The sequence below is a fragment of the Perognathus longimembris genome, chromosome 20 (genome assembly GCF_023159225.1).
Source record: "Perognathus longimembris pacificus isolate PPM17 chromosome 20, ASM2315922v1, whole genome shotgun sequence".
In the NCBI taxonomy this organism is placed as follows: Eukaryota; Metazoa; Chordata; class Mammalia; order Rodentia; family Heteromyidae; genus Perognathus; species Perognathus longimembris.
In genome coordinates, this window is record NC_063180.1 from 40,090,079 (window position 1) to 40,113,466 (window position 23,388).

Sequence of the window (23,388 nt, forward strand, 5' to 3'; positions counted from 1 at the left end):
GGTCCCCCCTGGCGTCTGCGAGGGCATTGGCTTAGCAGCTGTTTGAGGGCCTTGCATCCTCAGGGGCGTCCTTGGTTGTCTCCTGGCCAGGGTGCGAGTCCTGTGAAGGCCGGACTTGTGTTCCTGATGATTGTGCTTCCCTTCTTTGCCAGTTCGCTGTCCCCGTGTCCCCCGTGAGAAGCCAGGCGCGCTTTGGGGGAGGCCAGCGTGAACGGTCAGTCGCTTGGTACTTGGAGAGTGCCAGTGGGATGCAGTTGGTGGCACTCGTGGTGGGTTAGGTCCGTCCCTGGTCAGTCCCTGTTGAGCTAGTGTGCTGGGTAGGTCAGGAGAGTCCCCCGGCCTAGGCTCCCCCTTTCCTGAAGCGGTGTCTAGTGAGTCCCGGGTGGTAGGGAGCTGCTCACAGGAATCTGTGTGGCCAGAGGAGTGGAGGGGCTGTGGGAGGAGTTGGGATGCAGACGCATTGCCCGGTGGGGCCCAATTCCTTCCTGGCCTGAGCGCCTGCCTGGTGTGCAGGCAGTGAATACATGCGTGTGATTGACCTTGTGGTGTGCATCGAGGCCCCAAGCGGGCGAGAGGCAGGACCACAGAGCTGTGTTCTTTCCTGGGGACAGGTAGGCTTGGGTTCCCCATTGGCTTGCTCAACACACAAGGCCTGAAGGGGTGCGCTTCCACACGCCAGTGTGAGTTCTCTCAAGAACATACAAGGAAGCGTGGTCCTAAAGGAAGGTCATGCTTCTTAGAGGGCTGCCAGCGTGTGGGCTGTGTCGCCCGTGGTGGAAGCTCTTCCTTTGGCTGTTTCAGGTTGTCCTGTCCACCGGGGTTTCAGTTGGGGGGGAGATTGCTGAGGACGAGCCATGCTAGGGTTCGTCCTGCTTGCTTCTGGGAAGCCAGGGAGGAGCCGTCAGCCAGCCGGGGGTGACTTGAGAGGAAAGAGAGGCCGGCCAGCGGACCCTTGTTTCCTTTCCCTGAGCGTAGGCGCTGCCAGGTGTCCTGTTGTGGAAGGTTTGCACTTGGTGTGAAGGTGGTGTGCAGATGTGGGATTGCAGCCGATGTTTGTGACTTGGCTAGAAGAGAGAGCTTGCCGCCCTGCAAATCACACACACTCATGCACCCGGCCCCTCTCTGGTGTGCGCAGTGGGGCCTAGCCAGGCCCCACTCTCAGAGGGAGCCTGACGGCATGGGAAGAGGAAAGACGCAAAGCCCTTTAGAATGTCAGACAGACGTGCAGGTGAAGTAGAAGATGGTCACTGTGGGCCCCCGAACTTCTCTCATATTGGCATCTGCTTTGTGTCCACGCCACAGGGCTTGATTTGGCGGAAGTCCCCGGTCCACAGGGCAGCGCGGCGTGTGCCCTGGTGGAGGATCGGCGATGGAGGCCGGTCTGCAGGCCGTGGTCACTCCCGGATACCGCCCAGGCCGCTGTGTGCCCCGGAGAGGTAAGCGAGGGTTTCCCTGCGCAAACGACGGGGTTGGCGTGGACTGGAGGAGCCTCCAGGCTGTCTGGCGGCAGTCCTGCCGAGTCCTAGCAAATCGCAGGGCCCCGGGAGCAGCCGAGCGTCCCTGCGGCAATGTCTTGTGCCACGCAGGGCGGCCGAGCCCGAGGCTGTCTATTGCCCGGTGGTGGAGCCCGTGTGCTTGGATCGATGATGATTCCCCAAAAAACATTCCTTGGAAAAGCTGAACAAAATGAGTGAAAACTCACTCCCGTCTCGCTCATCGGTGACTGAGGTCCGGCACGTTCGCGTGACCCAGCTAGTGTAGGGCCCAGGAAGGTCTTTTCTTCACTCCCATTCCTACACCAGCTAGGGCGGCAGCTCTGGACAGGCACGCAGCCATGGGGGTGGGCCCTGGGACCCTTTCCTTCTTAGTGTGGCACACACGAGCGGTCCAGGGTATGGCTGATGGGTCCGGGGTATCCCTTGTGTGGGGTGGCGGAGTAGAGACGCATGAGGTGATTGCAGTGAAGCTGGAACGTGGTGTGCAGTTGGGCCTAGGAGATGCTCACGCATGCAGGGGACGTGGCAGGTGAGCTTCAGGGTCTCGGGGGCATGAGCCAGGCCTGACTGTGGGAAATGGCCCATTTCCTCTGGTAGGGCGATAGAGATCTATGCAATAGCGTTGCGTGGCTCCGAGTTGCGGGTAGTGCTGCATAGGAGGGGACAGGAAAGGTTGGCAGGGAGTTGGAGCACCCCGGCTCCACGGAGTGCGTGTGCACTGCGGCTTGACAAGGCGCCACCCTGCTGACTTGTGCCCGTCCACGTGGGAGGGGTGTGTGGTGACCTGCCCTCACCCCAGCAGGAAACACAGGGACGGAGCTCACTCCAAGGCCCAGAGATGATCTCCCATTTGTACGCAGTTGGAGAGGAGCCAGAGGCGGTCCTCCTTGCGGGTGGTGTGGTGCCTGGCAGGACCGGGTTTTTGAGTAGACCAGGGACTCCTCCCAGGGAGTCAGCGTGTTGACTTTCCTAAGCAGGTGGTCCCCCCTGGCGTCTGCGAGGGCATTGGCTTAGCAGCTGTTTGAGGGCCTTGCATCCTCAGGGGCGTCCTTGGTTGTCTCCTGGCCAGGGTGCGAGTCCTGTGAAGGCCGGACTTGTGTTCCTGATGATTGTGCTTCCCTTCTTTGCCAGTTCGCTGTCCCCGTGTCCCCCGTGAGAAGCCAGGCGCGCTTTGGGGGAGGCCAGCGTGAACGGTCAGTCGCTTGGTACTTGGAGAGTGCCAGTGGGATGCAGTTGGTGGCACTCGTGGTGGGTTAGGTCCGTCCCTGGTCAGTCCCTGTTGAGCTAGTGTGCTGGGTAGGTCAGGAGAGTCCCCCGGCCTAGGCTCCCCCTTTCCTGAAGCGGTGTCTAGTGAGTCCCGGGTGGTAGGGAGCTGCTCACAGGAATCTGTGTGGCCAGAGGAGTGGAGGGGCTGTGGGAGGAGTTGGGATGCAGACGCATTGCCCGGTGGGGCCCAATTCCTTCCTGGCCTGAGCGCCTGCCTGGTGTGCAGGCAGTGAATACATGCGTGTGATTGACCTTGTGGTGTGCATCGAGGCCCCAAGCGGGCGAGAGGCAGGACCACAGAGCTGTGTTCTTTCCTGGGGACAGGTAGGCTTGGGTTCCCCATTGGCTTGCTCAACACACAAGGCCTGAAGGGGTGCGCTTCCACACGCCAGTGTGAGTTCTCTCAAGAACATACAAGGAAGCGTGGTCCTAAAGGAAGGTCATGCTTCTTAGAGGGCTGCCAGCGTGTGGGCTGTGTCGCCCGTGGTGGAAGCTCTTCCTTTGGCTGTTTCAGGTTGTCCTGTCCACCGGGGTTTCAGTTGGGGGGGAGATTGCTGAGGACGAGCCATGCTAGGGTTCGTCCTGCTTGCTTCTGGGAAGCCAGGGAGGAGCCGTCAGCCAGCCGGGGGTGACTTGAGAGGAAAGAGAGGCCGGCCAGCGGACCCTTGTTTCCTTTCCCTGAGCGTAGGCGCTGCCAGGTGTCCTGTTGTGGAAGGTTTGCACTTGGTGTGAAGGTGGTGTGCAGATGTGGGATTGCAGCCGATGTTTGTGACTTGGCTAGAAGAGAGAGCTTGCCGCCCTGCAAATCACACACACTCATGCACCCGGCCCCTCTCTGGTGTGCGCAGTGGGGCCTAGCCAGGCCCCACTCTCAGAGGGAGCCTGACGGCATGGGAAGAGGAAAGACGCAAAGCCCTTTAGAATGTCAGACAGACGTGCAGGTGAAGTAGAAGATGGTCACTGTGGGCCCCCGAACTTCTCTCATATTGGCATCTGCTTTGTGTCCACGCCACAGGGCTTGATTTGGCGGAAGTCCCCGGTCCACAGGGCAGCGCGGCGTGTGCCCTGGTGGAGGATCGGCGATGGAGGCCGGTCTGCAGGCCGTGGTCACTCCCGGATACCGCCCAGGCCGCTGTGTGCCCCGGAGAGGTAAGCGAGGGTTTCCCTGCGCAAACGACGGGGTTGGCGTGGACTGGAGGAGCCTCCAGGCTGTCTGGCGGCAGTCCTGCCGAGTCCTAGCAAATCGCAGGGCCCCGGGAGCAGCCGAGCGTCCCTGCGGCAATGTCTTGTGCCACGCAGGGCGGCCGAGCCCGAGGCTGTCTATTGCCCGGTGGTGGAGCCCGTGTGCTTGGATCGATGATGATTCCCCAAAAAACATTCCTTGGAAAAGCTGAACAAAATGAGTGAAAACTCACTCCCGTCTCGCTCATCGGTGACTGAGGTCCGGCACGTTCGCGTGACCCAGCTAGTGTAGGGCCCAGGAAGGTCTTTTCTTCACTCCCATTCCTACACCAGCTAGGGCGGCAGCTCTGGACAGGCACGCAGCCATGGGGGTGGGCCCTGGGACCCTTTCCTTCTTAGTGTGGCACACACGAGCGGTCCAGGGTATGGCTGATGGGTCCGGGGTATCCCTTGTGTGGGGTGGCGGAGTAGAGACGCATGAGGTGATTGCAGTGAAGCTGGAACGTGGTGTGCAGTTGGGCCTAGGAGATGCTCACGCATGCAGGGGACGTGGCAGGTGAGCTTCAGGGTCTCGGGGGCATGAGCCAGGCCTGACTGTGGGAAATGGCCCATTTCCTCTGGTAGGGCGATAGAGATCTATGCAATAGCGTTGCGTGGCTCCGAGTTGCGGGTAGTGCTGCATAGGAGGGGACAGGAAAGGTTGGCAGGGAGTTGGAGCACCCCGGCTCCACGGAGTGCGTGTGCACTGCGGCTTGACAAGGCGCCACCCTGCTGACTTGTGCCCGTCCACGTGGGAGGGGTGTGTGGTGACCTGCCCTCACCCCAGCAGGAAACACAGGGACGGAGCTCACTCCAAGGCCCAGAGATGATCTCCCATTTGTACGCAGTTGGAGAGGAGCCAGAGGCGGTCCTCCTTGCGGGTGGTGTGGTGCCTGGCAGGACCGGGTTTTTGAGTAGACCAGGGACTCCTCCCAGGGAGTCAGCGTGTTGACTTTCCTAAGCAGGTGGTCCCCCCTGGCGTCTGCGAGGGCATTGGCTTAGCAGCTGTTTGAGGGCCTTGCATCCTCAGGGGCGTCCTTGGTTGTCTCCTGGCCAGGGTGCGAGTCCTGTGAAGGCCGGACTTGTGTTCCTGATGATTGTGCTTCCCTTCTTTGCCAGTTCGCTGTCCCCGTGTCCCCCGTGAGAAGCCAGGCGCGCTTTGGGGGAGGCCAGCGTGAACGGTCAGTCGCTTGGTACTTGGAGAGTGCCAGTGGGATGCAGTTGGTGGCACTCGTGGTGGGTTAGGTCCGTCCCTGGTCAGTCCCTGTTGAGCTAGTGTGCTGGGTAGGTCAGGAGAGTCCCCCGGCCTAGGCTCCCCCTTTCCTGAAGCGGTGTCTAGTGAGTCCCGGGTGGTAGGGAGCTGCTCACAGGAATCTGTGTGGCCAGAGGAGTGGAGGGGCTGTGGGAGGAGTTGGGATGCAGACGCATTGCCCGGTGGGGCCCAATTCCTTCCTGGCCTGAGCGCCTGCCTGGTGTGCAGGCAGTGAATACATGCGTGTGATTGACCTTGTGGTGTGCATCGAGGCCCCAAGCGGGCGAGAGGCAGGACCACAGAGCTGTGTTCTTTCCTGGGGACAGGTAGGCTTGGGTTCCCCATTGGCTTGCTCAACACACAAGGCCTGAAGGGGTGCGCTTCCACACGCCAGTGTGAGTTCTCTCAAGAACATACAAGGAAGCGTGGTCCTAAAGGAAGGTCATGCTTCTTAGAGGGCTGCCAGCGTGTGGGCTGTGTCGCCCGTGGTGGAAGCTCTTCCTTTGGCTGTTTCAGGTTGTCCTGTCCACCGGGGTTTCAGTTGGGGGGGAGATTGCTGAGGACGAGCCATGCTAGGGTTCGTCCTGCTTGCTTCTGGGAAGCCAGGGAGGAGCCGTCAGCCAGCCGGGGGTGACTTGAGAGGAAAGAGAGGCCGGCCAGCGGACCCTTGTTTCCTTTCCCTGAGCGTAGGCGCTGCCAGGTGTCCTGTTGTGGAAGGTTTGCACTTGGTGTGAAGGTGGTGTGCAGATGTGGGATTGCAGCCGATGTTTGTGACTTGGCTAGAAGAGAGAGCTTGCCGCCCTGCAAATCACACACACTCATGCACCCGGCCCCTCTCTGGTGTGCGCAGTGGGGCCTAGCCAGGCCCCACTCTCAGAGGGAGCCTGACGGCATGGGAAGAGGAAAGACGCAAAGCCCTTTAGAATGTCAGACAGACGTGCAGGTGAAGTAGAAGATGGTCACTGTGGGCCCCCGAACTTCTCTCATATTGGCATCTGCTTTGTGTCCACGCCACAGGGCTTGATTTGGCGGAAGTCCCCGGTCCACAGGGCAGCGCGGCGTGTGCCCTGGTGGAGGATCGGCGATGGAGGCCGGTCTGCAGGCCGTGGTCACTCCCGGATACCGCCCAGGCCGCTGTGTGCCCCGGAGAGGTAAGCGAGGGTTTCCCTGCGCAAACGACGGGGTTGGCGTGGACTGGAGGAGCCTCCAGGCTGTCTGGCGGCAGTCCTGCCGAGTCCTAGCAAATCGCAGGGCCCCGGGAGCAGCCGAGCGTCCCTGCGGCAATGTCTTGTGCCACGCAGGGCGGCCGAGCCCGAGGCTGTCTATTGCCCGGTGGTGGAGCCCGTGTGCTTGGATCGATGATGATTCCCCAAAAAACATTCCTTGGAAAAGCTGAACAAAATGAGTGAAAACTCACTCCCGTCTCGCTCATCGGTGACTGAGGTCCGGCACGTTCGCGTGACCCAGCTAGTGTAGGGCCCAGGAAGGTCTTTTCTTCACTCCCATTCCTACACCAGCTAGGGCGGCAGCTCTGGACAGGCACGCAGCCATGGGGGTGGGCCCTGGGACCCTTTCCTTCTTAGTGTGGCACACACGAGCGGTCCAGGGTATGGCTGATGGGTCCGGGGTATCCCTTGTGTGGGGTGGCGGAGTAGAGACGCATGAGGTGATTGCAGTGAAGCTGGAACGTGGTGTGCAGTTGGGCCTAGGAGATGCTCACGCATGCAGGGGACGTGGCAGGTGAGCTTCAGGGTCTCGGGGGCATGAGCCAGGCCTGACTGTGGGAAATGGCCCATTTCCTCTGGTAGGGCGATAGAGATCTATGCAATAGCGTTGCGTGGCTCCGAGTTGCGGGTAGTGCTGCATAGGAGGGGACAGGAAAGGTTGGCAGGGAGTTGGAGCACCCCGGCTCCACGGAGTGCGTGTGCACTGCGGCTTGACAAGGCGCCACCCTGCTGACTTGTGCCCGTCCACGTGGGAGGGGTGTGTGGTGACCTGCCCTCACCCCAGCAGGAAACACAGGGACGGAGCTCACTCCAAGGCCCAGAGATGATCTCCCATTTGTACGCAGTTGGAGAGGAGCCAGAGGCGGTCCTCCTTGCGGGTGGTGTGGTGCCTGGCAGGACCGGGTTTTTGAGTAGACCAGGGACTCCTCCCAGGGAGTCAGCGTGTTGACTTTCCTAAGCAGGTGGTCCCCCCTGGCGTCTGCGAGGGCATTGGCTTAGCAGCTGTTTGAGGGCCTTGCATCCTCAGGGGCGTCCTTGGTTGTCTCCTGGCCAGGGTGCGAGTCCTGTGAAGGCCGGACTTGTGTTCCTGATGATTGTGCTTCCCTTCTTTGCCAGTTCGCTGTCCCCGTGTCCCCCGTGAGAAGCCAGGCGCGCTTTGGGGGAGGCCAGCGTGAACGGTCAGTCGCTTGGTACTTGGAGAGTGCCAGTGGGATGCAGTTGGTGGCACTCGTGGTGGGTTAGGTCCGTCCCTGGTCAGTCCCTGTTGAGCTAGTGTGCTGGGTAGGTCAGGAGAGTCCCCCGGCCTAGGCTCCCCCTTTCCTGAAGCGGTGTCTAGTGAGTCCCGGGTGGTAGGGAGCTGCTCACAGGAATCTGTGTGGCCAGAGGAGTGGAGGGGCTGTGGGAGGAGTTGGGATGCAGACGCATTGCCCGGTGGGGCCCAATTCCTTCCTGGCCTGAGCGCCTGCCTGGTGTGCAGGCAGTGAATACATGCGTGTGATTGACCTTGTGGTGTGCATCGAGGCCCCAAGCGGGCGAGAGGCAGGACCACAGAGCTGTGTTCTTTCCTGGGGACAGGTAGGCTTGGGTTCCCCATTGGCTTGCTCAACACACAAGGCCTGAAGGGGTGCGCTTCCACACGCCAGTGTGAGTTCTCTCAAGAACATACAAGGAAGCGTGGTCCTAAAGGAAGGTCATGCTTCTTAGAGGGCTGCCAGCGTGTGGGCTGTGTCGCCCGTGGTGGAAGCTCTTCCTTTGGCTGTTTCAGGTTGTCCTGTCCACCGGGGTTTCAGTTGGGGGGGAGATTGCTGAGGACGAGCCATGCTAGGGTTCGTCCTGCTTGCTTCTGGGAAGCCAGGGAGGAGCCGTCAGCCAGCCGGGGGTGACTTGAGAGGAAAGAGAGGCCGGCCAGCGGACCCTTGTTTCCTTTCCCTGAGCGTAGGCGCTGCCAGGTGTCCTGTTGTGGAAGGTTTGCACTTGGTGTGAAGGTGGTGTGCAGATGTGGGATTGCAGCCGATGTTTGTGACTTGGCTAGAAGAGAGAGCTTGCCGCCCTGCAAATCACACACACTCATGCACCCGGCCCCTCTCTGGTGTGCGCAGTGGGGCCTAGCCAGGCCCCACTCTCAGAGGGAGCCTGACGGCATGGGAAGAGGAAAGACGCAAAGCCCTTTAGAATGTCAGACAGACGTGCAGGTGAAGTAGAAGATGGTCACTGTGGGCCCCCGAACTTCTCTCATATTGGCATCTGCTTTGTGTCCACGCCACAGGGCTTGATTTGGCGGAAGTCCCCGGTCCACAGGGCAGCGCGGCGTGTGCCCTGGTGGAGGATCGGCGATGGAGGCCGGTCTGCAGGCCGTGGTCACTCCCGGATACCGCCCAGGCCGCTGTGTGCCCCGGAGAGGTAAGCGAGGGTTTCCCTGCGCAAACGACGGGGTTGGCGTGGACTGGAGGAGCCTCCAGGCTGTCTGGCGGCAGTCCTGCCGAGTCCTAGCAAATCGCAGGGCCCCGGGAGCAGCCGAGCGTCCCTGCGGCAATGTCTTGTGCCACGCAGGGCGGCCGAGCCCGAGGCTGTCTATTGCCCGGTGGTGGAGCCCGTGTGCTTGGATCGATGATGATTCCCCAAAAAACATTCCTTGGAAAAGCTGAACAAAATGAGTGAAAACTCACTCCCGTCTCGCTCATCGGTGACTGAGGTCCGGCACGTTCGCGTGACCCAGCTAGTGTAGGGCCCAGGAAGGTCTTTTCTTCACTCCCATTCCTACACCAGCTAGGGCGGCAGCTCTGGACAGGCACGCAGCCATGGGGGTGGGCCCTGGGACCCTTTCCTTCTTAGTGTGGCACACACGAGCGGTCCAGGGTATGGCTGATGGGTCCGGGGTATCCCTTGTGTGGGGTGGCGGAGTAGAGACGCATGAGGTGATTGCAGTGAAGCTGGAACGTGGTGTGCAGTTGGGCCTAGGAGATGCTCACGCATGCAGGGGACGTGGCAGGTGAGCTTCAGGGTCTCGGGGGCATGAGCCAGGCCTGACTGTGGGAAATGGCCCATTTCCTCTGGTAGGGCGATAGAGATCTATGCAATAGCGTTGCGTGGCTCCGAGTTGCGGGTAGTGCTGCATAGGAGGGGACAGGAAAGGTTGGCAGGGAGTTGGAGCACCCCGGCTCCACGGAGTGCGTGTGCACTGCGGCTTGACAAGGCGCCACCCTGCTGACTTGTGCCCGTCCACGTGGGAGGGGTGTGTGGTGACCTGCCCTCACCCCAGCAGGAAACACAGGGACGGAGCTCACTCCAAGGCCCAGAGATGATCTCCCATTTGTACGCAGTTGGAGAGGAGCCAGAGGCGGTCCTCCTTGCGGGTGGTGTGGTGCCTGGCAGGACCGGGTTTTTGAGTAGACCAGGGACTCCTCCCAGGGAGTCAGCGTGTTGACTTTCCTAAGCAGGTGGTCCCCCCTGGCGTCTGCGAGGGCATTGGCTTAGCAGCTGTTTGAGGGCCTTGCATCCTCAGGGGCGTCCTTGGTTGTCTCCTGGCCAGGGTGCGAGTCCTGTGAAGGCCGGACTTGTGTTCCTGATGATTGTGCTTCCCTTCTTTGCCAGTTCGCTGTCCCCGTGTCCCCCGTGAGAAGCCAGGCGCGCTTTGGGGGAGGCCAGCGTGAACGGTCAGTCGCTTGGTACTTGGAGAGTGCCAGTGGGATGCAGTTGGTGGCACTCGTGGTGGGTTAGGTCCGTCCCTGGTCAGTCCCTGTTGAGCTAGTGTGCTGGGTAGGTCAGGAGAGTCCCCCGGCCTAGGCTCCCCCTTTCCTGAAGCGGTGTCTAGTGAGTCCCGGGTGGTAGGGAGCTGCTCACAGGAATCTGTGTGGCCAGAGGAGTGGAGGGGCTGTGGGAGGAGTTGGGATGCAGACGCATTGCCCGGTGGGGCCCAATTCCTTCCTGGCCTGAGCGCCTGCCTGGTGTGCAGGCAGTGAATACATGCGTGTGATTGACCTTGTGGTGTGCATCGAGGCCCCAAGCGGGCGAGAGGCAGGACCACAGAGCTGTGTTCTTTCCTGGGGACAGGTAGGCTTGGGTTCCCCATTGGCTTGCTCAACACACAAGGCCTGAAGGGGTGCGCTTCCACACGCCAGTGTGAGTTCTCTCAAGAACATACAAGGAAGCGTGGTCCTAAAGGAAGGTCATGCTTCTTAGAGGGCTGCCAGCGTGTGGGCTGTGTCGCCCGTGGTGGAAGCTCTTCCTTTGGCTGTTTCAGGTTGTCCTGTCCACCGGGGTTTCAGTTGGGGGGGAGATTGCTGAGGACGAGCCATGCTAGGGTTCGTCCTGCTTGCTTCTGGGAAGCCAGGGAGGAGCCGTCAGCCAGCCGGGGGTGACTTGAGAGGAAAGAGAGGCCGGCCAGCGGACCCTTGTTTCCTTTCCCTGAGCGTAGGCGCTGCCAGGTGTCCTGTTGTGGAAGGTTTGCACTTGGTGTGAAGGTGGTGTGCAGATGTGGGATTGCAGCCGATGTTTGTGACTTGGCTAGAAGAGAGAGCTTGCCGCCCTGCAAATCACACACACTCATGCACCCGGCCCCTCTCTGGTGTGCGCAGTGGGGCCTAGCCAGGCCCCACTCTCAGAGGGAGCCTGACGGCATGGGAAGAGGAAAGACGCAAAGCCCTTTAGAATGTCAGACAGACGTGCAGGTGAAGTAGAAGATGGTCACTGTGGGCCCCCGAACTTCTCTCATATTGGCATCTGCTTTGTGTCCACGCCACAGGGCTTGATTTGGCGGAAGTCCCCGGTCCACAGGGCAGCGCGGCGTGTGCCCTGGTGGAGGATCGGCGATGGAGGCCGGTCTGCAGGCCGTGGTCACTCCCGGATACCGCCCAGGCCGCTGTGTGCCCCGGAGAGGTAAGCGAGGGTTTCCCTGCGCAAACGACGGGGTTGGCGTGGACTGGAGGAGCCTCCAGGCTGTCTGGCGGCAGTCCTGCCGAGTCCTAGCAAATCGCAGGGCCCCGGGAGCAGCCGAGCGTCCCTGCGGCAATGTCTTGTGCCACGCAGGGCGGCCGAGCCCGAGGCTGTCTATTGCCCGGTGGTGGAGCCCGTGTGCTTGGATCGATGATGATTCCCCAAAAAACATTCCTTGGAAAAGCTGAACAAAATGAGTGAAAACTCACTCCCGTCTCGCTCATCGGTGACTGAGGTCCGGCACGTTCGCGTGACCCAGCTAGTGTAGGGCCCAGGAAGGTCTTTTCTTCACTCCCATTCCTACACCAGCTAGGGCGGCAGCTCTGGACAGGCACGCAGCCATGGGGGTGGGCCCTGGGACCCTTTCCTTCTTAGTGTGGCACACACGAGCGGTCCAGGGTATGGCTGATGGGTCCGGGGTATCCCTTGTGTGGGGTGGCGGAGTAGAGACGCATGAGGTGATTGCAGTGAAGCTGGAACGTGGTGTGCAGTTGGGCCTAGGAGATGCTCACGCATGCAGGGGACGTGGCAGGTGAGCTTCAGGGTCTCGGGGGCATGAGCCAGGCCTGACTGTGGGAAATGGCCCATTTCCTCTGGTAGGGCGATAGAGATCTATGCAATAGCGTTGCGTGGCTCCGAGTTGCGGGTAGTGCTGCATAGGAGGGGACAGGAAAGGTTGGCAGGGAGTTGGAGCACCCCGGCTCCACGGAGTGCGTGTGCACTGCGGCTTGACAAGGCGCCACCCTGCTGACTTGTGCCCGTCCACGTGGGAGGGGTGTGTGGTGACCTGCCCTCACCCCAGCAGGAAACACAGGGACGGAGCTCACTCCAAGGCCCAGAGATGATCTCCCATTTGTACGCAGTTGGAGAGGAGCCAGAGGCGGTCCTCCTTGCGGGTGGTGTGGTGCCTGGCAGGACCGGGTTTTTGAGTAGACCAGGGACTCCTCCCAGGGAGTCAGCGTGTTGACTTTCCTAAGCAGGTGGTCCCCCCTGGCGTCTGCGAGGGCATTGGCTTAGCAGCTGTTTGAGGGCCTTGCATCCTCAGGGGCGTCCTTGGTTGTCTCCTGGCCAGGGTGCGAGTCCTGTGAAGGCCGGACTTGTGTTCCTGATGATTGTGCTTCCCTTCTTTGCCAGTTCGCTGTCCCCGTGTCCCCCGTGAGAAGCCAGGCGCGCTTTGGGGGAGGCCAGCGTGAACGGTCAGTCGCTTGGTACTTGGAGAGTGCCAGTGGGATGCAGTTGGTGGCACTCGTGGTGGGTTAGGTCCGTCCCTGGTCAGTCCCTGTTGAGCTAGTGTGCTGGGTAGGTCAGGAGAGTCCCCCGGCCTAGGCTCCCCCTTTCCTGAAGCGGTGTCTAGTGAGTCCCGGGTGGTAGGGAGCTGCTCACAGGAATCTGTGTGGCCAGAGGAGTGGAGGGGCTGTGGGAGGAGTTGGGATGCAGACGCATTGCCCGGTGGGGCCCAATTCCTTCCTGGCCTGAGCGCCTGCCTGGTGTGCAGGCAGTGAATACATGCGTGTGATTGACCTTGTGGTGTGCATCGAGGCCCCAAGCGGGCGAGAGGCAGGACCACAGAGCTGTGTTCTTTCCTGGGGACAGGTAGGCTTGGGTTCCCCATTGGCTTGCTCAACACACAAGGCCTGAAGGGGTGCGCTTCCACACGCCAGTGTGAGTTCTCTCAAGAACATACAAGGAAGCGTGGTCCTAAAGGAAGGTCATGCTTCTTAGAGGGCTGCCAGCGTGTGGGCTGTGTCGCCCGTGGTGGAAGCTCTTCCTTTGGCTGTTTCAGGTTGTCCTGTCCACCGGGGTTTCAGTTGGGGGGGAGATTGCTGAGGACGAGCCATGCTAGGGTTCGTCCTGCTTGCTTCTGGGAAGCCAGGGAGGAGCCGTCAGCCAGCCGGGGGTGACTTGAGAGGAAAGAGAGGCCGGCCAGCGGACCCTTGTTTCCTTTCCCTGAGCGTAGGCGCTGCCAGGTGTCCTGTTGTGGAAGGTTTGCACTTGGTGTGAAGGTGGTGTGCAGATGTGGGATTGCAGCCGATGTTTGTGACTTGGCTAGAAGAGAGAGCTTGCCGCCCTGCAAATCACACACACTCATGCACCCGGCCCCTCTCTGGTGTGCGCAGTGGGGCCTAGCCAGGCCCCACTCTCAGAGGGAGCCTGACGGCATGGGAAGAGGAAAGACGCAAAGCCCTTTAGAATGTCAGACAGACGTGCAGGTGAAGTAGAAGATGGTCACTGTGGGCCCCCGAACTTCTCTCATATTGGCATCTGCTTTGTGTCCACGCCACAGGGCTTGATTTGGCGGAAGTCCCCGGTCCACAGGGCAGCGCGGCGTGTGCCCTGGTGGAGGATCGGCGATGGAGGCCGGTCTGCAGGCCGTGGTCACTCCCGGATACCGCCCAGGCCGCTGTGTGCCCCGGAGAGGTAAGCGAGGGTTTCCCTGCGCAAACGACGGGGTTGGCGTGGACTGGAGGAGCCTCCAGGCTGTCTGGCGGCAGTCCTGCCGAGTCCTAGCAAATCGCAGGGCCCCGGGAGCAGCCGAGCGTCCCTGCGGCAATGTCTTGTGCCACGCAGGGCGGCCGAGCCCGAGGCTGTCTATTGCCCGGTGGTGGAGCCCGTGTGCTTGGATCGATGATGATTCCCCAAAAAACATTCCTTGGAAAAGCTGAACAAAATGAGTGAAAACTCACTCCCGTCTCGCTCATCGGTGACTGAGGTCCGGCACGTTCGCGTGACCCAGCTAGTGTAGGGCCCAGGAAGGTCTTTTCTTCACTCCCATTCCTACACCAGCTAGGGCGGCAGCTCTGGACAGGCACGCAGCCATGGGGGTGGGCCCTGGGACCCTTTCCTTCTTAGTGTGGCACACACGAGCGGTCCAGGGTATGGCTGATGGGTCCGGGGTATCCCTTGTGTGGGGTGGCGGAGTAGAGACGCATGAGGTGATTGCAGTGAAGCTGGAACGTGGTGTGCAGTTGGGCCTAGGAGATGCTCACGCATGCAGGGGACGTGGCAGGTGAGCTTCAGGGTCTCGGGGGCATGAGCCAGGCCTGACTGTGGGAAATGGCCCATTTCCTCTGGTAGGGCGATAGAGATCTATGCAATAGCGTTGCGTGGCTCCGAGTTGCGGGTAGTGCTGCATAGGAGGGGACAGGAAAGGTTGGCAGGGAGTTGGAGCACCCCGGCTCCACGGAGTGCGTGTGCACTGCGGCTTGACAAGGCGCCACCCTGCTGACTTGTGCCCGTCCACGTGGGAGGGGTGTGTGGTGACCTGCCCTCACCCCAGCAGGAAACACAGGGACGGAGCTCACTCCAAGGCCCAGAGATGATCTCCCATTTGTACGCAGTTGGAGAGGAGCCAGAGGCGGTCCTCCTTGCGGGTGGTGTGGTGCCTGGCAGGACCGGGTTTTTGAGTAGACCAGGGACTCCTCCCAGGGAGTCAGCGTGTTGACTTTCCTAAGCAGGTGGTCCCCCCTGGCGTCTGCGAGGGCATTGGCTTAGCAGCTGTTTGAGGGCCTTGCATCCTCAGGGGCGTCCTTGGTTGTCTCCTGGCCAGGGTGCGAGTCCTGTGAAGGCCGGACTTGTGTTCCTGATGATTGTGCTTCCCTTCTTTGCCAGTTCGCTGTCCCCGTGTCCCCCGTGAGAAGCCAGGCGCGCTTTGGGGGAGGCCAGCGTGAACGGTCAGTCGCTTGGTACTTGGAGAGTGCCAGTGGGATGCAGTTGGTGGCACTCGTGGTGGGTTAGGTCCGTCCCTGGTCAGTCCCTGTTGAGCTAGTGTGCTGGGTAGGTCAGGAGAGTCCCCCGGCCTAGGCTCCCCCTTTCCTGAAGCGGTGTCTAGTGAGTCCCGGGTGGTAGGGAGCTGCTCACAGGAATCTGTGTGGCCAGAGGAGTGGAGGGGCTGTGGGAGGAGTTGGGATGCAGACGCATTGCCCGGTGGGGCCCAATTCCTTCCTGGCCTGAGCGCCTGCCTGGTGTGCAGGCAGTGAATACATGCGTGTGATGGACCTTGTGGTGTGCATTGAGGCCCCAAGCGGGCGAGAGGCAGGACCACAGAGCTGTGTTCTTTCCTGGGGACAGGTAGGCTTGGGTTCCCCATTGGCTTGCTCAACACACAAGGCCTGAAGGGGTGCGCTTCCACATGCCAGTGTGAGTTCTCTCAAGAACATACAAGGAAGCGTGGTCCTAAAGGAAGGTCATAATTCTTAGTAGGCTGCCAGCGTGTGGGCTGTGTCACCCGTGGTGGAAGCTCTTCCTTTGGCTGTTTCAGGTTGTCCTGTCCACCGGGGTTTCAGTTGTGGGGGGAAATTGCTGAGGACGAGCTATGCTAGGGTTCGTCCTGCTTGCTTCTTGGAAGCCAGGGAGGAACCGTCAGCCAGCCGGGGGTGATTTGAGAGGAAAGAGAGGTATGCCAGCGGACCCTTGTTTCCTTTCCCTGAGCGTAGGCGCTGCCAGGTGTCCTGTTGTGGAAGGTTTGCACTTGGTGTGAAGGTGGTGTGCAGATGTGGGATTGCAGCCTATGTTTGTGACTTGGCTAGAAGAGAGAGCTTGCCGCCCTGCAAATCACACACACTCATGCACCCGGCCCCTCTCTGGTGTGCGCAGTGGGGCCTAGCCAGGCCCCACTCTCAGAGGGAGCATGACAGCATGGGAAGAGAAAAGACGCAAAGCCCTTTAGAATGTCAGACAGACGTGCAGATGAAGTAGAAGATGGTCACTGTGGGCCCCCGAACTTCTCTCATATTGGCATCTGCTTTGTGTCCACGCAACAGGGCTTGATTTGGCGGAAGTCCCTGGTCCACAGGGCAGCGCGGCGTGTGCTCTGGTGGAGGATCGGCGTTGGAAGCCGGTCTGCAGGCCGTGGTCACTCCCGGATACCGCCCAGGCCGCTGTGTGCCCCGGAGAGGTAAGCGAGGGTTTCCCTGCGCAAACGACCGGGTTGGCGTGGACTGGAGGAGCCTCCAGGCTGTCTGACGGCAGTCCTGCCGAGTCCTAGCAAATCCCAAGGCCCCGGGAGCAGCCGAGCCTCCCTGCGGCAATGTCTTGTGTCACGCAGGGCGGCGGAGCCCGAGGCTGCCTTTTGCCTGGTGTTGGAGCCAGAGTTGTTCGTTGATGATTATTACCCAGCAAACATGCCTTTGAAAAGCTAGACAAAATGAGTGAATACTATAAGACCTTTGTTCTTATCGTGACTGAGGTCCAGTACTTCGCTCTCGTTAGTGCTTGGCTCTGAGAAGGAATGCCAGCACCCCAGGACTTAGACGATGGGGTGTGCTAGTCTAGGGCTTCGTGCATTTCTCTGCTCCTAGGGTGTGTCGGTGGCAGCCGACCCAACCTCTGATTGCCAAAGGGACCAGAAGTCGACCTCTGATTGCCAAAAGGGACACACAGACTTGCTGGGCCTTGGGCCGCTTGGGTGTACGCTAATGGGGCAGTCCTGGCTGAGGGGCGGCTGGCTTTGGGCAGGCTATGTATGGAATTGGGCCTTGTGTGCTGGGGCTCTTAGGAGAATGCAGACAGTGGCTAGCTGTGAGTCCTCAGACCAGCAGAGGGGAGGGGTGGGGGTGTCTGGCTTTGGAGAGGCGGTGCAGGAAATTGGAAGTTGAAGCAGCTTAGTGCCAGGGTACCCGGGCCCAGTTTGTTGGGCACACGGCTGGTGACAAAAGTCGGGCATGGAGGGAGCAGAGAGCGGATTGGGCGGGGCTGGAGCCAGCAGCCGCCCTTCCAAGGCAGGGTGTAAGGGCAGATGTCCCCCCGATGCCAGAGCGGCCTGGCTGGCACAGGGGAGCCTGGCCACACAGATTTTTGCACACCCCCTGTGCGCACCCCCTCACATCCCCAAGCGAGGCACCCACACACCACCAAACAGACAAACACAGGCACACTGGAACACAGCCTGAGACACATATAGTTGAGCGTACACGTGCGCTCACGCGCGGACACTGGCTCCATGTAGGGCTTGGTTTAGCAGAGCACCCATGCTCATGGTGGTGAAGGACCCCTTGAGGGTCCCAGGGGCAATTAGAAGAGCGATACGGGGCTGGGGCCAGCCAGGAGTTGGCCTGAGGGCTGAGCCCTTGGCCTTGATCCTTTTCTGAAAAGACCTCTTGATTTCTCCTGTCTCCCAGTCGCTGATGTCCCAGCATGCCATCCTTGTTTGAGTGTGGTTGCACGTTGGCCCCCAGGCCAGAGAGCAGTGTAAGCTGGAAGGGGCTGAGGTGCCCGACCGGCTCTGCGTCCCGCCCTGCTCAGCGCATCCACCCCAGCAGAGGAAGGTAAGCCTTACTGTGCCCCTGGTGTTTGCATTGCCCTCGCTTTGTGTCCGGGCTGGTCAAGGCTGGCCATTTGGCCCGGCCACGGCTGCTTGCGCCATGCGTGCCGTGCCGTGCCGTGCCGTGACCTGCCTGGCGCCCAGAGGATGTGTTGGATCGATGATGACTCCCCAAAATAACATTCCTTGGAAGCTGAACAAAATGAGTGAAAACTCTATAACCGTCGTTCTCATCGTGACTGAGGTCCAGTGCTTGGCTCTCCTCAGGCAGCGTAGGAGTGGGACCCGACATGCACTCAGTCACACACATTGTTTCCACGTGCCAGGCCCCCTGTCAAGACAGCCTTGCAGGCAATCAGACACTGTCATCCTCTGCTTGCTGTGACTTGCGAGCCCGGTCAGTAGGCCAGTTTCCGCTGTCCCCATTGAGCATCCCTGGGTTGTTGCCTGGCGGCGTCTTGTGGGGTAGGCCAGTGGCTGGCCAGTTCTGATGTGCCCGGTCGAGGAGGGAGGAGGAAGGAGCTAGGCTTCCTCATGGGTGGCTTGTAGATTGGATGGCCAGGACTTTGCCATTCCCCCAAGTGCGGTCTTAGGATTTCGCTGCCTAGATTGGGGCTTGGGTTAGGTAGCATACACCAGAAGCCTCGAGATTGTAGGCCAGGTCCTCATTGTTACTCTCTCGATTGTGCGGGTGGCGGAGTATGGTTCTTGGGCTTAGTACGTAGGAGATCCCATGCTCGGGACGATGCTGCCGCCACCCAGTTAAGAAGTGGCTCCCCCCGTGGTATTGGAATATTGGGTGGAGCCCCGAGAACAAAGTTTAGTTGCAGGTTGCAAGGGCCACGGCTGGGGTTGCGATGGTGGCAGGAGGTGGATTCGTAATCGTTGGCGAGGACTGCTCATCCTTTGCCTGGGTCCTCCCCGGCATGGAGTTGGTGGTGTCGGGTGTCTTTCTGGTGCTGTGCCCACGCCGTGGTGTGGATTCGAGCCAGCGGGGGGCTGCCGTCAAGCACAGAGTGACTTAAGTGACAGTACAGGGCCTGGCAAGACCTGGCCTCTGCGTGTCTTCCAGGTTAGGGGCCAGCCTTTGCAGGGCCGGCAGGGCGAGGGTGGCCTGCCCTTTGTGCCCGTGAATACCTCAGTCTGCAGCTGAGGTGGTGGCGGCTCTGAGAAGGAATGCCAGGACCCCAGGGCTTAGACGATGGGGTGTGCTAGTCTAGGGCTTCGTGCATTTCTCTGCTCCTAGGGTGTGTCCGTGGCAGTCGACCCAACCTCTGATTGCCAAAGGGACCAGAAGTCGACCTCTGATTGCCAAAAGGGACACACAGACTTGCTGGGCCTTGGGCAACTTGGGTGTACGCTAATGGGGCAGTCCTGGCTGAGGGGCGGCTGGCTGTGGGCAGGCTATGTATGGAATTGGGCCTTGTGTGCTGGGGCTCTTAGGAGAATGCAGACAGTGGCTAGCTGTGAGTCCTCAGACCAGCAGAGGGGAGGGGTGGGGGTGTCTGGCCTTGGAGAGGCAGTGCAGGAAATTGGAAGTTGAAGCAGTTTAGTGCCAGGGTACCCGGGCCCAGTTTGTTGGGCACACGGCTGGTGACAATAGTCGGGCATGGAGGGAGCAGAGAGCGGATTGGGCGGGGCTGGAGCCAGCAGCCGCCCTTCCAAGGCAGGGTGTAAGGGCAGATGTCCCCCCGATGCCAGAGCGGCCTGGCTGGCACAGGGGAGCCTGGCCACACAGATTTTTGCACACCCCCTGTGCGCACCCCCTCACATCCCCAAGCGAGGCACCCACACACCACCAAACAGACAAACACAGGCACACTGGAACACAGCCTGAGACACATATAGTTGAGCGTACCCGTGCGCTCACGCGCGGACACTGGCCCCATGTAGGGCTTGGTTTAGCAGAGCACCCATGCTCATGGTGGTGAAGGACCCCTTGAGGGTCCCAGGGGCAATTAGAAGAGCGATACGGGGCTGGGGCCAGCCAGGAGTTGGCCTGAGGGCTGAGCCCTTGGCCTTGATCCTTTTCTGAAAAGACCTCTTGATTTCTCCTGTCTCCCAGTCGCTGATGTCCCAGCATGCCATCCTTGTTTGAGTGTGGTTGCACGTTGGCCCCCAGGCCAGAGAGCAGTGTAAGCTGGAAGGGGCTGAGGTGCCCGACCGGCTCTGCGTCCCGCCCTGCTCAGCGCATCCACCCCAGCAGAGGAAGGTAAGCCTTACTGTGCCCCAGGTGTTTGCATTGCCCTCGCTGTGTGTCCGGGTTCGTCAAGGCTGGCCATTTGGCCCGGCCACGGCTGCTTGCGCCATGCGTGCCGTGCCGTGCCGTGCCGTGACCTGCCTGGCGCCCAGAGGATGTGTTGGATCGATGATGACTCCCCAAAATAACATTCCTTGGAAGCTGAACAAAATGAGTGAAAACTCTATAACCGTCGTTCTCATCGTGACTGAGGTCCAGTGCTTGGCTCTCCTCAGGCAGCGTAGGAGTGGGACCCGACATGCACTCAGTCACACACATTGTTTCCACCTGCCAGGCCCCCTGTCAAGACAGCCTTGCAGGCAATCAGACACTGTCATCCTCTGCTTGCTGTGACTTGTGAGCCCGGTCAGTAGGCCAGTTTCCGCTGTCCCCATTGAGCATCCCTGGGTTGTTGCCTGGCGGCGTCTTGTGGGGTAGGCCAGTGGCTGGCCAGTACTGATGTGCCCGGTCGAGGAGGGAGGAGGAAGGAGCTAGGCTTTCTCATGGGTGGCTTGTAGATTGGATGGCCAGGACTTTGCCATTCCCCCAAGTGCGGTCTTAGGATTTCGCTGCCTAGATTGGGGCTTGGGTTAGGTAGCATACACCAGAAGCCTCGAGATTGTAGGCCAGGTCCTCATTGTTACTCTCTCGAGTGTGCGGGTGGCGGAGTATGGTTCTTGGGCTTAGTACGTAGGCGATCCCATGCTCGGGACGATGGTGCCACCACCCAGTTAAGAAGTGGCTCCCCCCGTGGTATTGGAATATTGGGTGGAGCCCCGAGAACAAAGTTTAGTTGCAGGTTGCAAGGGCCACGGCTGGGGTTGCGATGGTGGCAGGAGGTGGATTCGTAATCGTTGGCGAGGACTGCTCATCCTTTGCCTGGGTCCTCCCCGGCATGGAGTTGGTGGTGTCGGGTGTCTTTCTGGTGCTGTGCCCACGCCGTGGTGTGGATTCGAGCCAGCGGGGGGCTGCCGTCAAGCACAGAGTGACTTAAGTGACAGTACAGGGCCTGGCAAGACCTGGCCTCTGCGTGTCTTCCAGGTTAGGGGCCAGCCTTTGCAGGGCCGGCAGGGCGAGGGTGGCCTGCCCTTTGTGCCCGTGAATACCTCAGTCTGCAGCTGAGGTGGTGGCGGCTCTGAGAAGGAATGCCAGGACCCCAGGTCTTAGACGATGGGGTGTGCTAGTCTAGGGCTTCGTGCATTTCTCTGCTCCTAGGGTGTGTCCGTGGCAGTCGACCCAACCTCTGATTGCCAAAGGGACCAGAAGTCGACCTCTGATTGCCAAAAGGACACACAGACTTGCTGGGCCTTGGGCCGCTTGGGTGTACGCTAATGGGGCAGTCCTGGCTGAGGGGCGGCTGGCTGTGGGCAGGCTATGTATGGAATTGGGCCTTGTGTGCTGGGGCTCTTAGGAGAATGCAGACAGTGGCTAGCTGTGAGTCCTCAGACCAGCAGAGGGGAGGGGTGGGGGTGTCTGGCCTTGGAGAGGCAGTGCAGGAAATTGGAAGTTGAAGCAGCTTAGTGCCAGGGTACCCGGGCCCAGTTTGTTGGGCACACGGCTGGTGACAAAAGTCGGGCATGGAGGGAGCAGAGAGCGGATTGGGCGGGGCTGGAGCCAGCAGCCGCCCTTCCAAGGCAGGGTGTAAGGGCAGATGTCCCCCCGATGCCAGAGCGGCCTGGCTGGCACAGGGGAGCCTGGCCACACAGATTTTTGCACACCCCCTGTGCGCACCCCCTCACATCCCCAAGCGAGGCACCCACACACCACCAAACAGACAAACACAGGCACACTGGAACACAGCCTGAGACACATATAGTTGAGCGTACACGTGCGCTCACGCGCGGACACTGGCCCCATGTAGGGCTTGGTTTAGCAGAGCACCCATGCTCATGGTGGTGAAGGACCCCTTGAGGGTCCCAGGGGCAATTAGAAGAGCGATACGGGGCTGGGGCCAGCCAGGAGTTGGCCTGAGGGCTGAGCCCTTGGCCTTGATCCTTTTCTGAAAAGACCTCTTGATTTCTCCTGTCTCCCAGTCGCTGATGTCCCAGCATGCCATCCTTGTTTGAGTGTGGTTGCACGTTGGCCCCCAGGCCAGAGAGCAGTGTAAGCTGGAAGGGGCTGAGGTGCCCGACCGGCTCTGCGTCCCGCCCTGCTCAGCGCATCCACCCCAGCAGAGGAAGGTAAGCCTTACTGTGCCCCAGGTGTTTGCATTGCCCTCGCTGTGTGTCCGGGTTCGTCAAGGCTGGCCATTTGGCCCGGCCACGGCTGCTTGCGCCATGCGTGCCGTGCCGTGCCGTGCCGTGACCTGCCTGGCGCCCAGAGGATGTGTTGGATCGATGATGACTCCCCAAAATAACATTCCTTGGAAGCTGAACAAAATGAGTGAAAACTCTATAACCGTCGTTCTCATCGTGACTGAGGTCCAGTGCTTGGCTCTCCTCAGGCAGCGTAGGAGTGGGACCCGACATGCACTCAGTCACACACATTGTTTCCACGTGCCAGGCCCCCTGTCAAGACAGCCTTGCAGGCAATCAGACACTGTCATCCTCTGCTTGCTGTGACTTGTGAGCCCGGTCAGTAGGCCAGTTTCCGCTGTCCCCATTGAGCATCCCTGGGTTGTTGCCTGGCGGCGTCTTGTGGGGTAGGCCAGTGGCTGGCCAGTACTGATGTGCCCGGTCGAGGAGGGAGGAGGAAGGAGCTAGGCTTTCTCATGGGTGGCTTGTAGATTGGATGGCCAGGACTTTGCCATTCCCCCAAGTGCGGTCTTAGGATTTCGCTGCCTAGATTGGGGCTTGGGTTAGGTAGCATACACCAGAAGCCTCGAGATTGTAGGCCAGGTCCTCATTGTTACTCTCTCGAGTGTGCGGGTGGCGGAGTATGGTTCTTGGGCTTAGTACGTAGGAGATCCCATGCTCGGGACGATGGTGCCGCCACCCAGTTAAGAAGTGGCTCCCCCCGTGGTATTGGAATATTGGGTGGAGCCCCGAGAACAAAGTTTAGTTGCAGGTTGCAAGGGCCACGGCTGGGGTTGCGATGGTGGCAGGAGGTGGATTCGTAATCGTTGGCGAGGACTGCTCATCCTTTGCCTGGGTCCTCCCCGGCATGGAGTTGGTGGTGTCGGGTGTCTTTCTGGTGCTGTGCCCACGCCGTGGTGTGGATTCGAGCCAGCGGGGGGCTTCCGTCAAGCACAGAGTGACTTAAGTGACAGTACAGGGCCTGGCAAGACCTGGCCTCTGCGTGTCTTCCAGGTTAGGGGCCAGCCTTTGCAGGGCCGGCAGGGCGAGGGTGGCCTGCCCTTTGTGCCCGTGAATACCTCAGTCTGCAGCTGAGGTGGTGGCGGCTCTGAGAAGGAATGCCAGGACCCCAGGGCTTAGACGATGGGGTGTGCTAGTCTAGGGCTTCGTGCATTTCTCTGCTCCTAGGGTGTGTCGGTGGCAGCCGACCCAACCTCTGATTGCCAAAGGGACCAGAAGTCGACCTCTGATTGCCAAAAGGGA

General features: G+C 60.4%; 10 non-coding genes across 10 annotated transcripts; all 10 read left to right on the forward strand.

Annotated features, from left to right (window-relative positions):
- The first annotated feature begins 1,637 nt into the window (after positions 1 to 1,637).
- Positions 1,638 to 1,732, forward strand: LOC125339198. Its single transcript, XR_007208484.1, has one exon. It is a non-coding gene; the product is annotated as a small nucleolar RNA SNORD116 (small nucleolar RNA).
- A 2,380-nt stretch (positions 1,733 to 4,112) lies between these two features.
- Positions 4,113 to 4,207, forward strand: LOC125339199. The gene has a single exon (XR_007208485.1). It is a non-coding gene; the product is annotated as a small nucleolar RNA SNORD116 (small nucleolar RNA).
- Positions 4,208 to 6,587: 2,380 nt separating this feature from the next.
- Positions 6,588 to 6,682, forward strand: LOC125339200. The gene has a single exon (XR_007208486.1). It is a non-coding gene; the product is annotated as a small nucleolar RNA SNORD116 (small nucleolar RNA).
- A 2,380-nt stretch (positions 6,683 to 9,062) lies between these two features.
- On the forward strand, positions 9,063 to 9,157 carry LOC125339201. The gene has a single exon (XR_007208487.1). It is a non-coding gene; the product is annotated as a small nucleolar RNA SNORD116 (small nucleolar RNA).
- Positions 9,158 to 11,537: 2,380 nt separating this feature from the next.
- Positions 11,538 to 11,632, forward strand: LOC125339202. The gene has a single exon (XR_007208488.1). It is a non-coding gene; the product is annotated as a small nucleolar RNA SNORD116 (small nucleolar RNA).
- A 2,380-nt stretch (positions 11,633 to 14,012) lies between these two features.
- LOC125339203 lies at positions 14,013 to 14,107 on the forward strand. The gene has a single exon (XR_007208489.1). It is a non-coding gene; the product is annotated as a small nucleolar RNA SNORD116 (small nucleolar RNA).
- A 2,377-nt stretch (positions 14,108 to 16,484) lies between these two features.
- LOC125339137 lies at positions 16,485 to 16,582 on the forward strand. The gene has a single exon (XR_007208427.1). It is a non-coding gene; the product is annotated as a small nucleolar RNA SNORD116 (small nucleolar RNA).
- Positions 16,583 to 17,806: 1,224 nt separating this feature from the next.
- On the forward strand, positions 17,807 to 17,900 carry LOC125339204. The gene has a single exon (XR_007208490.1). It is a non-coding gene; the product is annotated as a small nucleolar RNA SNORD116 (small nucleolar RNA).
- Positions 17,901 to 20,014: 2,114 nt separating this feature from the next.
- Positions 20,015 to 20,108, forward strand: LOC125339205. The gene has a single exon (XR_007208491.1). It is a non-coding gene; the product is annotated as a small nucleolar RNA SNORD116 (small nucleolar RNA).
- A 2,113-nt stretch (positions 20,109 to 22,221) lies between these two features.
- Positions 22,222 to 22,315, forward strand: LOC125339206. Its single transcript, XR_007208492.1, has one exon. It is a non-coding gene; the product is annotated as a small nucleolar RNA SNORD116 (small nucleolar RNA).
- Positions 22,316 to 23,388: the final 1,073 nt, after the last annotated feature.